Below are 14,022 nucleotides of genomic sequence, written 5' to 3' on the forward strand. Positions count from 1 at the left end.
TGGACTTCTAGCCTCCTTAACTGTGAGGAAATAAATTTCTGTTGTTTGAGCCACCCAGTCTATGGTACTTTGTTATGGTAGCCCCAGCACACTAATATAAGGAACAACCCAAATGTCCATTGACAGATGAATGGATAAACAAAATGTGGTATATACATGCAATAAGATATTTAGAAATAAAAAGGAATGAAATTCTGACACATGCTACAACTTGGATGAACCTTAAGGACATTATTCTAAGTGAAATAAGCCAGTTGCAAAAGGTCAAATACTACATGATTCCACTTACAAGAGGTACCCAGAGTAGCCAAATTCATTAGGATAAAAAGTAGAATGATAGTTGCCAGGAGCTGCAGAGAGGAGGGAAAGGGGAGTTGTTTAATGGATACAGAAGTTCAATTTTACAACATGAAAAGAGTCTGAAGATTGGCTGCACAAGAATGTGAAGATGCTTAACCCTACAGAACTGTACACTTATGGTTAAAGCAAGGCACGCACAGTGACTCATGCCTGTAATCCCAACACTTGGGAAAGCCAAGACAGGAAGATTGCTTGAGGCCAGGAATTCAAGACCAGCCGGGGCAATATAGAGAGATTCCATCTCTAAAAAATAAATAATAAATAAAAAAGTAGCCAGGCATGGCTGCTCATGCCTGTAGTCCAAGTTACTTGGGAGGCTGGGGTGGGAGGATCGCTTAAGCCCAGGAGGTCAAAGCTGTAGTGAGCCATGATGGTGCCACTGCATTCCAGCCTAGGTGACAGAGCAAGACCCCCTCTCTCTCTCCGAAAAAAAAAAAAAAAAAAGAAAAAAGAAAAAAAAGGTTAAAATGGTAAATTTCATGCCATGTGTATTTTACCACAATTTTTTTAAAAAGCAGATGTCTAGGAACAAAAACAGTATCATTACAGATCTATCAGAATAGTTAAATAAGAAATAGTGACAAATCTAGCAAAGATGTGGAGAAACTGAATCACTCATACCTTGCTACTGGGAATGTGACTCCAGAAAACAACTCTGTGGTTCCTTAAACACACCGAAAGACCCAGCAAACATACTTTTGGGCATTTATTGTCAAGAAATGAAAACTCATGCGAACACAAAAATCTGTACACTAGCACTCACAGTAATTAATTTATTTATAATACTCAAAATTAATTTATTTATAATACTAAAAAAATGGAAACAACCCAGATGTACTTCAGTGAGTAAAAGGTTCAACAAATTATGGTGTGTCCACACCAGGGAATACCACTCAGTAATAAAAAGAAATGAACTACTGATATACACCAAAACATGGATGAATCTCCAGGGAATTTTGCTGAGTATAAAGAGACAATCCTAAAAGGTCACATACTGAATGATTCCATCTATATAACATTTTTGAAATGACAAAATTATAGAGACAGGAGACTATTGGTTGCCAGGGATTAAAGTCAGGGTGGGTGGGTGAGTGATAGTCAGGTGATGTGGTTATAAAGGGGGAACATGAGGGATTCTTGTGATGATTAAGGGGTTCTGTATCATGACTTGTGGTGAATACATGAACTCACACATGATAAAACTGCATAGAACTAAATACACATACACACATGCACACACACACAAACTACAAGTAAAGCTGGGGAAACTGAGTAACATTGGCAAGTTGTACCAATATGATATAGCCTAGTTGTGACATTCTATTATAATTCTGCAAGACATTAACATTAGGAGAAACTGGGTAACTGGTATATAGATTTCTCCATATTATTTCTTCCAACTGCATGTGAATCTACAATTAAGTCAAAATTAAAAGTTTAATTTAAAAAAACCCTTCAAATTGGAAACCTGCACTGAATATTCTTCAGGTTAATATAAGGAAGAAAAATAAGCTAATAAAGTATATATTAAAAACTCAAAAATGTGTGAAATCTTATTTTGAGCAGCTATATCACAAAATAAGACTTGTGCGCCTTTATTTTGACATTGATGACAGCAAACATGCAAAGAATCAGTAAACTTCAGTTTTGATCACCTTACAGAAATCCAGTTATGTAAGTCCTCTTTAAAATCAAAAAGCCACCTCTGGCTGGGCGTGGTGGCTTGTGCCTGTAATCCCAGCACTTTGGGAGGCCAAGGCGGGAAGATCACAAGGTCACGAGTTCAAGACCAGGATGGCCAACACAGTGAAACCCCGTCACTACTAAAAATACATTAGCCAGGTGTGGTGGCATGCGCCTGTAATCCCAGCCACAGGGGAGGCTGAGGCAGGAGAACTGCTTGAACTCTAGAGGTGGAAGTTGCACTGAGCTAAGATGGTACCACTGCACTCCAGCCTGGGCAACAAAGCAAGACTCCATCTTAAAAGATAGTAATAATAATAATAAAGCCACTTCCTTATTCTTCATCAGAGACTGAAATCAGGACATCATACTACTAAAATGTGGATATGACTATCTCATGAGGAACAGCAGTGACAGCTCACATGTGTACAGAATTTTCTCAGTTTTTATAAACCTAATCTCATTGTATCAATAGTAACTTTGTGAGGTAGGCAAAGCAGACTTGTCTGCGCTTTTGTAAGCCACAAAAATGACTTCAAAAGAAAACTAAAAAATGTTCAAGAAACATTGATACTACTTTTTCAAGTCAATTTTCCTATGGCTTTTTAAGGTTTCAAATCATCAGGGAAGCTGAAAAAGTAATACAATGAAGATTTATATACGTTTCACCTAGATTCTCATATTAACATTTTGCTACATTTGAGTTCTTTCATAGATATAGAGATGGAAATTAACACACATACAATACACACACACATATACACACACACACACACACACACACGACACACAAATACTTTTTTTTCCTGAGGCACTTGCAAGTAACTGTCAAATATTGCAACCCTTCATCCTAAATGAAGACATCACCTGAACAAGGACATTCTCCTACCTAAACCACAATAATATTAACATGCCTAAGACTACAAATAGTAATTCAAACTACCATCTATTAAAATTTCTTCAACCATCTTTAAAATGTCTTCCTAAAAAAAAAAAAAGCTAATTACTCCCAAATTATTTTGTTTAAAGTGTCACTGCTTCATAATTATTTGACCAAAGGAGCTAATTTTTACCTATAGCACTGGTTGTCAGTCAATTGGTACTTTGGTTGGATTCTTTAAATATTGGCTTCTATATTAATAACATAGTCATTTGTTTTGCATATTTGTCTCTAAATATTACAGAATATAAGAAGTTCTTTGGAACATTGTACATATTTTACAAGAAAAAAAGAAAAAGAAGGGCAGGAAGACAAACAGGATTATACTTGACCTTTTAAAAAAAGGTGCCCTAAAAACACATACACACGGCCAGGTGCAGTGGCTCGTGACTGTAATCCTAGTATTTTGGGAGACCAAGACGGGTAGATCACCTGAGGTCAGGAGTTCGAGACCAGTCTGGCCAACATGGTGAAACTTCATCTCTACTAAAAATACAAAGTTAGCCAGGCATGGTGGTGGGCACCTGTAATCCCAGCTACTCCAGAGGCTAAGGCAGGAGAATCGCTTGAACCCAGGAGGCGGAGGGTTCAGTGAGGCGAGGTTGCACCATTGCATTCCAGCCTGAGCAACAAAAGTAAAACTCCATCTCAAAAAACAAAAACAAAAAACAAAAAACAAAACCATATACACACATTTACAGCAAACACACTGAAAATTTTCCTAACAAATACAATTACAGAATTCCTAATCACAAATTCAAATAAAGCCTGCTACTTGATTTTAAGTGGTTTAAATGACTAGAAATCTTGCTACTTAAAACAAACAAATAAAGATACTCTGAGCTTACCCAATTTGAAACTAAAAATCAACTCAGAAGTGTGGTAAAATACCAGAAAATCACCAATGTCATTATGCCTCAGACAGACTATTTGAGAAGTATGCCACATAAGCTGCTCCCTGTTGATGCTAATGAATGGACTGGGTTTTACCACATTCATAAAATGTTAAGAATAACATTGTTTAATACACTTCATTCTTCTCTCATGAATGTGTGGTTTTCACAGGCTCAAAAGTCATAGTTATTTTCAAATATCTGATAGGTTTTAAAAAGTGAGATTATAATGAGGGGAAGCAACTTCACAACTATAAAAATCATCCTTAATTATGTTATGAGCATTATAATAATTATGGATTTATTTATTCACCTAATCCACCAAATGCAGCTTAGGCCCTATTCAGACTAATTAGTCAATATACTGTGCAACTCAACCTTCAGTGTCATATGATTTAATTTCCCTTTGCTTCTTGCAACATTATAATTATGTGCTTTGAGTTTACCGTAACTAATATTAGTGGTTTTCCCCACATGCTCACAAACTAAAGGAAGAGACAAAAAGCTTTTTAATCACCTAATAAGTACCCTTAGGAGAAAAAAAATTTGCTAATATGGAAACAAGAATTTTTGTTTTTTTTATGTGTGTGTTGTTTTTTTTTTTGCATGAGATGAAACAAATTCCTTGTATGATTTTAGTTACATCCTAATACTTCATAAACATCTTTTAACATAAAACTCAATAAAGTACCAATTGTGAATAGTTCAGCAGCTCCCAATGATGGGATGGCACTAACCTTTATAATCAAGTCCATGGTCCCCCAAACTGGCCACTTTTTAAAATCAAATAAATCAGTAGCAAAACAACAGCTCTTTTTAACGTAACGCAAGATTGTTTACAGCGTTTGGGAATTTGGTTTTTTGTTTTGCCTTTGTTAGTACTATGCTTATTATTTGCTTTCCAACCAAAAAATATTACCAAATTATTTCCAGTTATCAAAATTTAGTAGCTATTTTAAATGGCTTTTTGGTTTGGTTCCCCAAAGACCTGGGTGAAGAACACATCTGTGGTAGATACAATCATCTCTGCTACTTAAAAAGCTCCAAATGTACAAAATGTATGAAACTTCCAGGCTCTAGAAGGCTTTCTTGCAAACAGGAAACCTCAGCCACAGGGAGAAAACCAACTTCCATTTTGAGAGCCCAAAATCCAAGAAGTTATTCTCTTGCTGCCAGCTACCCATTTCCACTGATTCCAGTAAGTCCATCTTATTAGTCTGCTGCTGATCAATACTGTTAGTAATTTAATGCAGTAATAAATTTTTTTTCTTTTTCCTATTTGTAAGAAGAAAGGAAGAAGAGAAAAATAATTGAACTTCCCACACACACTGACTCAGTATCATCCCAAGATAAAAATGCATCCACCATGTCAAAGAAGGTAACTTCTGGGTTCTTTGGAAATTGTGATGGTTGTTTCTCAGAATCAACATGTACTGAAAAAATCAAATTTAGTGTTAACTCAATATAACATACAGACGAACTATTTATTTTCAAATGACAGTTGTCCAGGTCAATAAATGTCTTTTTTTTCTTTTTTTGAGACAGTGTCTTGCTCTGTTGCCCAGGCTAGAATGCAGCGGCATGATCTTGGCTCACTGCAACCTCTGCTTCCTGGGTTCAAGCTGTTCTCCTGCCTCAGCCTCCCGAGTAGCAGGAACTATAGGCACCTGACACCACGCCTGGCTAATTCTTGTATTTTTAGTAGAGACGGGGTTTTCCCATGTTGGCCAGGCTGGTCTCGAACTCCTGACCTCAAATGATCTGCCTGCTTTGGTTTCTAAATGTGATTTTTAATCATCCATTGTATCCAAAGGAAAAAAGTCTCAAATGTCTATTACCTTCAATAATGCCACTGAGTATTATCTCTCTAATCACTCTTCCTATTCTTCAACCTCCTGACATTCCGATACAAGCTTTCTGCATCTTGTTTTAAATGAATTATTTCTTAAGCCTCAATTTAAAAAGGGGTAGAGGGGGGCACTCTGAGAGGTATTTCAGAGCTCACCATAACAACACCCCAGAAAGGGACAAGCAAAAGGCATTCAATTCTACCATGAGCTTCCTAATGAATATTCTTGAAGGCTCTTATAAAACCACATTCATTTTCTAAGTGACTGATATCCTTATAGAAATTTCCCATCTTTTCTTTTTCCTTTTATTCCCAATCCACCTACCCACTGAAATGCATTCTATACATTTTATAAAACTTCTATACACTTAAAAATGTTCTGGAATTATACATATGTATCTTATGTCACAAGGAAAGAAAAATGATTTATTTTGCAACTTTGTGACCTTCTGTAAGATGTATTCTAGTTAAACAAAAAAGAAGATAAAATGCAAGGTATACATTTGTGTACTAACTTGTACACATTTTAGAAGCAAAGTTGATGGATATCAGTCACCTATTGACAAGATGATTTGGAGTCTAAACCATCTAACTTGTCCCCTTCTTCATCATTTCCGATCCTCTCTCTCTCCCAGCTGCTCAACAGAGTTCTTTTCTTACCCTGCCACTACACAAACTTCAGAGTTGACTTGTACCCTCTTAATGCCTAACCCCAAAAGCTTTTTCTGCATATTTATTTACATCTCTAAATACATTACAATCCTTTCAGTTATGAAAAAAAGATCCCTTCTATCTCTGGCTTCCAAATCACAAGTGTCCTTTTCTCCTCCCTCATTCTTTCTCTCTTTTCTATCCCCTTCAAAGGATACTCTTTTTCTAGCAATGGGGTTAAAAATAATAGTCAGAATCTCTGCTCTCCTAGAGTTTATGCCCTGCTTAAGGGAGACAGACAATAATAACAAGTAAATACAGAATAAATCAAGAAGGGTTAAATAGAAATATAAACCAGAGTAGGAGGGCAGGAAAAGGAGTAAAATTTTAGGTAGGGTGGACAGGAAAAGCTTCTTTGAGAAAATGACACGTGAGCAGATCTGGTCTCTCAGCTGAATCCCGCATATGGAAGTACCATAAATCATGGAAGACAACCCCAAGGTCTCAACTCCCCCCTCAAAGTCTAGTCTCACATACGGCAACTGACTATCATGTCTACAAATACCTCTATACCAACAGGGCCAAAACCAATGCCATTCTCTCTACATGTCCAATGTTTCAAATATGACATTCCTATAATTTCTTATTGGCATGTAATTCCATGTCCTTCAGAATCTAAACTCCAGCTATTCAAATGCCTCTTTCCCCACACCTGTCACATTTTATCAGCTATAAAGCCCCAGAGATTCTCTTAGAGAGTCTTTAGTACATGACCCTCCTTTCTATCCAATCTAGTTCTGTTTCTCTAATTGCCACTGCCTACAAATTAGTACCTCATCTCCAAGGTCTCCTTCCTCCAATCCAACCCACATCTTAGAATAAAACTGTATTTACTGAGTATAGGTCCGTTCCAAGATGGCCAAACAGGAACAGCTCTGGTATGCAGCTCCCAGCGTGATCTATGCACAGACGGGTGATTTCTGCATTTCCAACTGAGGAACCTGGTTCATCTCATTGGGACTACTCAGAAAGTGGGTGCAGACCACGGAGGGAGAGCCAAAGCAGGGTGCGGCATCGCCTCACCCAGGAAGCGCAAGGGGTCAGAGGATTTCCCTTTCCTAGCCAAGGGAAGCCATGACAGATGCCATCCCCATCAAGCTACCAATGACTTTCTTCACAGATTTGGAAAAGACTACTTTAAAGTTCATATGGAACCAAAAAAGAGCCTGCATTGCCAAGACAATCCTAAGCAAAAAGAACAAAGCTGGAGGCATCACACTACCTGACTTCAAACTATACTACAGTAACCAAAACAGCATGGTACTGGTGCCAAAACAGATACACTGACCAATGGAACAGAACAGGGGACTCAGAAATAACACCATGCATCTACAACCATCTCATCTTTGACAAACCTGACAAAAACAAGAAATAGGGAAAGGATTCCCTATTTAATAAATGGTGCTGGGAAAACTGGCTAGCCTTATGTAGAAAGCTGAAACTGGATCCCCTCTTTACACCTTATACAAAAATTAATTTGAGATGGATTAAAGACTTAAATGTTAGACCTGAAACCATAAAAACCCTAGAAGAAAACCTAGGCAATACCATTCAGGACATAGGCGTGGGCAAAGACTTCATGACTAAAACACCAAAAGCAATCGCAACAAAAGCCAAAATTGACAAATGGGATCTAATTAAACTAAAGAGCTTCTGCACAGCAAAAGAAACTACCATCAGAGTGAACAGGCAACCTACAGAATGGGAGAAAATTTTTGCAATCTATCCATCTAACAAAGGGCTAATATCCAGAATCTACAAAGAACTTAAACAAATTTACAAGAAAAAATCAAACAACCCCATCAAAAAGTGGGCAAAGAATATGAACAGACACTTTTCAAAAGAAGACATCTGTGCAGCCAACAGACACATGAAAAAATGCTCATCATCACTGCTAATCAGAGAAACACAAATCAAAACCACAATGAGATACCATCTCACACCAGTTAGAACGGCAATCATTAAAAAGTCAGGAAACAACAGTTGTTGGAGAGGATGTGGAGAAATAGGAACGTTTTTACACTGTTGGTGGGAGTGTAAATTAGTTCAACCATTGTGGAAGACAGTGTGGCGATTCCTCAAGGATCTAGAACTACAAAGACCATTTGACCCAGCCATCCCATTACTGGGTATATAAACCAAAGGATTATAGAAACATGCTACGATAAAGACACATGCACATGTATGTTTACTGCAGCACTATTCACAATAGCAAAGATTTGGAACCAACCCAAATATCCATCAATGATAGACTGGATTAAGAAAATGTGGCACATATACACCATGGAATACTATGCAGCCATAAAAAAGGATGAGTTCATTTCCTTTGTAGTGACATGGACGAAGCTGGAAACCATCATTCTCAGCAAACTATCACAAGGACAAAAAACCAAACACCACATGTTCTCACTCATAGGTGGGAACTGAACAATGAGAACACATGGACACAGGAAGTGGAACATCACACACCGGGGCCTGTTGTGGGGTGGGGGGATGGGGGAGGGATAGCATTGGGAGAAATACCTCATGTAAATGACGAGTTAATGGGTGCAGTAAACCAACATGGCACATGTATACATATGTAACAAACCTGCACATTGTGCACATGTACCCTAGAACTTAAAGTATAATAATAATAACATATCTTAAAAAAACTCTATTGCCAAAAGCCTTATGTGGCTGTCCACTACATTAAGAACAATTGCTTGTTTGTTTCTTTTTCCATTTGTAATTATACCATTCTCTTGACTATATTCTGTCTACCTGTTAAATTAGATAACTTGCTGATCATAAAACAAACCCCAAGATTTTCCCTCCTGAAGACACTTCATTCATGACTCTTTCCTTAATCTACCAGATATGACACCTTTCTCTGCTTCTTTTGAACTCTTCAGCCCTTTCCTACTTCACCACATTAAGAGTTTAACTATGGGCCAGGCGTGGTGGCTCACGACTGTAATCCCAGCATTTTGGGAGGTAAAAGCAGGAGGATTACTGGAGCCCAGGAGTTCAAGATCAGCCTGGGCAACATAGTGAGACCCTGTCTCCATAGAAAAATTAAAAATTTAGCTGGATGTGGTGGTAAGTGCCTGTAATCCTAGCTACTTAGGAGGCTGAGGCGCAAGGACCGCTAGAGCCCAGGGGGTTGTAAGTTACAGGGAGCTATGATCGTGCTACTGCACTCCAGCCTGCATGACAGAGGGAGACCCATTCTTGAAAAGAAATAAAAATAAAAAAGGATTTTAACTGTTAAGGTTTTGATATTTTTATTTCAATAGTTTTGGGGTTTGGAATGGTTTTGGGTTTCAATGGTTTTGAGTTACATGAATACATTCTTTAAGTGGTTATTTCTGATATTTTAGTGAACCTGTCACCTGAGCGGTATATACTGTGCCCAATATGTAGTCTTTTATCCCTCACTCCCCTCCCAATCTTCTCCTATGAGTCCTCAAAGTCCATTATATCACTCTTATGCCTTTGTGTCCTCACAGCTTAACTCCCACTTATAAGTGAGAACATATGATATTTGGTTTTCTATTCTTGAGTGACTTCACTTAGAATAATGGCCTCCAGCCCCATCCAAGTTTCTGTAAAAGACATTATTTCATTCCTTTTTATGGTTGAATAGTATTCCATGGTGTGTATATACCATATTTTCTTTATCCACTCGTTAGTCAATGGGTACTAAGGTTGGTTCCACATGTTTGCAGTTATAAATTGTGCTCCTATAAACTTGTATGTGCATGTGTCTTTTTCTTATAATGACTTCATTTCCTTTGGGTAGCTACTCAGTAGTGGGACTGCTGGATCAAATGGTAGATCTATTTTTAGATCTTTAAGGAATCTTCATACTGTTTTCCATAATGATTGCACAAATTCACATTTCCACCAGCAGTGTAAAAGTGTTCTCTTTACATTACATCCATGCCAACATTTATTGTTTTTTGACTTTTAAATTATGGTCATTCTTGTAGGCATAGGGTGGTAACTCATTGTGGTTTTAATTTGCATTTCCCTAATGATTAGTGATATTGAGTATTTTTTTCATGTTTGTTGGCAGTATATCTTCTTTGGAGAAATGTCTACTCATGTTCTTGGTCTACTTTTTGATAGGATTTTTTTTTCTTGATTTGTTTGAAAAAGAATATATGTAACACATAATTTGTCAAACACACAAATAGAACAAACATCCATTAACTCACTAAACAACTTGGAAAAGTAATCCCTACCAACATTGTTGAGACTTCCCAAATCCTCCCTTCCAGAGAAAACTACTACCCTGAATTACTTCTTAATAACTTCTTTCTCTCCTTTATAGTTTTAATATATATGTATGTATAATTAATGTTTGATTTTGCTAAGATATCTTAATGGTGGCATACTGACTGCATTCCTTTGCAAACTGCATTTTCTAACTTAAGTATCATGATTTTAAGGTTCATTCATGCTGATGGGTACAGTTGCAAGGCATCCATTTTTACTGCCATATGGTATTCTGTTGGTGGACATTACAGTTCTTTCCATCATTTAAAATAAGTGCTATAGATATTCTTGTGCATGTCATCTGGTACATACATAGAAATACAGGACCAGAGTTTCTGGGTTTTGGGCAGGCACATGTTCCACTTTTCATGAAAATTGAAATGAATGAATATTTTTCCAAAATGATTGTCCCTATTTAAAAACATCAATATTTAAAACACACATTTCATATTTTCTATCTAGTAATTCTAATATCTAAAGTCTTTGGTAGGCCGGGCATGGTGGCTCATGCCTGTAATCCCAGCACTTTGGGAGGCCGAGGTTGGGGGATCACCTGAGGTCAGGAGTTTGAGACTAGCCTGGCCAACATGGTGAAACCCCATCTCTACCAAAAATATAAAAAATTAGCTGGGCATGGTGGCAGATGCTTGTAATCCCAGCTACTTGGGAGGCTGAGGCAGGAGAATCACTTGAACCCTGGAGGCGGAGATTGCAGTGTGCCGAGATCATGCCATTGCACTCCAGCCTGGGTGACAGAGCAAGACTCCATCTCAAACAAAACAAAACAAAACAAAACAAAACTATATTGACTAACACAGTGAAACCCCGTCTCTAATAAAAATACAAAGAATTAGCTGGGCATGGTGGCAGACACTTGTAATACCAGCTACTTGGGAGGCTGAGGGAGGAGAATCACTTGAATCCGGGAGGTGGAGACTGCAGTGTGCCGAGATCACGCCACTGTACTCCAGCCTGGGCAACAGGAGTGAAACTCCATCTCAAACAAATAAATAAACAAACAAACAAATAAATAAAGTCTTTGGTAGTCTGGTTAAAGTTTCTGTTGACCTACATGCTCTCTCTCATGGTAACTCTCTTTTACGTGTTTTACTTTATTTTATCCTTCTATTTTAGATTCATATATGAGATTTCTTTGAGATCTGAGCTGACAGTGTACTCCTTCAGAAAGGATCTTCACTTATTTCTCCCAAACTCCTGGGAGTTTCATACATCTAGGACTACCTTACACAAAAATTTTCATCCATTCATTTGAAAGTGTGATTTTTGCCTTTTTAAATATTTTGTCTAGCATTTTTAGATTATTTGTAGTCAGAAGATTCCAGGATCTCCATTTCACAAAATTGCCCAGAATGCAAGTTCCTATATTTCCTGAACTTTAGTACAGTGCTTATTCACCTTGTATTTTATTTACTGTGCATTTGTTTTTTTCTTTTCCCTTGGAATGCAAGCTTTTTTGATAGCAAGGCTGTTTTATTTATCTGTGAATCTCTCATAGTAACCAGCAAAGTATCTTGTATATGCATAGCTGTCAATGAATAATTGTTAAATAAAAAGATAAATAAAATTCTGAAAATATAAAGCCCAGAGCCCAAGAATTAGTGGCAAATATTGCCCAAAGAGGTATGCTTAATTTATATTTTCCTTATTTTGCAGTTTGGACATGTGAGTATAACCAGCTAAATATCACAGCATTTATAACAGTGAAGGAGAAACATCTTTGATTTTTCTAATAGACAAAAAAGAATACATTTTCTTAGGAATCCCTCAAGCTCCAGATGGCTACAAAGAAAAAAGATTTTAGTGTTTGAAAAACAGAAATATGCTTATCAAATATGAGGCAAAGTCTTATAAAAACACAATGCCCTGGAAAAGAGAACATTATATTTTTTAAATATTCTAAATCATTAAGAAATTCATGAAATGATGATCACAGAGGCTAAATGTGTAATTACAGTGTACTTTTGTTCTTCCTATGACAGCTAATGTTCACATAAAATATTAATTGAATATAACTTCTCTATTTGGCAGAAAAGCATAAGAGGGGACTCCATCTCAATTGTCGACAGCACTCTACAATTGACAGTGAACCTCTAATGTCAATGACAGTGTAAGAACATCTCCCCAAAAGAATGAAGTAAAATATAGAGCAAAAATCACTTTTTAAAATCGTAATACTATATTCCACATGGAATTTTCCAACAATAGTCACAAAGATTGTAGGTTTATAAGACTAGTAGCTTAGTTGAGAAATTCAAAGAAAAAAAAAAGAAGTCATTTTCACAGATAACATTTTATCAATCATTATATTTAGTAATAAACAGAAACCAGCTAAAAAAAAATGTACCATGATATTAGTCGTTAAGTACTGAGCAGGAATCTATAATGCTGCCCCACAGTTCACATACCACACATACAGCCAAGGTTTGCATCAAAAAGAATAATTCACAAAACCAAGTTGGTTTAAAAATAACCATGAAGAGGAAAAGTCACATCTGAATCATTGAAAGAGGTTTTATATGTGTATATGTGTGTAATCTTTTAAAAAGAACAACTAAAAAGGAAACTACTTATTTCTTCCCCCACTTAACTAAGCATTCAGTCTATAATCAGCTGGTTAGCACGAAGTATTATTAAGGCACTATTTTTACAGTACCCATTTTTATGAGTTTTGTATGCTACATGAAGAGTGGTTTTCAAAGAAATGTGCAGACTGGTTATTCTCTTTTATGCTTCCAATATTAAGTCAAACCAAAGCCCTGATCTTGGCATAAGGTAATGCAAGTGGAAACAAAAACATTTCAATCTCTGAAATGCCTTTCAATTTTCCTCCATTCCGTCTATCACATTAAAGTCTTGTTTATCAAAAATAGATTTAAACAAACCCTACACTTAAGATGGTGGCGGAGTTTTTTCAAATTGCAGTAAGAGAAAAAAATCTTTATTTTAGTAAGTTACTGGCTACTTTAGGAAAAATACATAAAGACAAATTATTAGACCCATAAGCAATAATGGTTGAGCCTAGTTATAATGATTTAAAATTCAGAGTCTGGAACCGCAATTATTTTTGCACCAACCTAATAGGTGTCCACTCAAGGAAAATCATTACACAAAAAACTGCACTCATATGTGTACCACAGCACTATTCACAATAGCAAAGATATGGAATCAACTGAAGTGTCCATCAACAGATGACTAAAGAAAATATGATACACATACACACACACACACACACACACACACACACACACACACACGAATACTATTCAGCCACAAAAAAGAATGAAATCATGTCTTCTGAAGCA

General features: G+C 36.8%; 1 protein-coding gene across 7 annotated transcripts in view; it reads right to left on the reverse strand.

Annotated features, from left to right (window-relative positions):
• The window catches only part of TASP1 (taspase 1), a 249,730-nt gene that overhangs the window by 75,015 nt on the left and 160,693 nt on the right, over nucleotides 1-14,022 (reverse strand). The gene's annotated exons all lie outside the window — the stretch shown is intronic.

Source organism: Pan paniscus, chromosome 21 (assembly GCF_029289425.2).
Source record: "Pan paniscus chromosome 21, NHGRI_mPanPan1-v2.0_pri, whole genome shotgun sequence".
In the NCBI taxonomy this organism is placed as follows: Eukaryota; Metazoa; Chordata; class Mammalia; order Primates; family Hominidae; genus Pan; species Pan paniscus.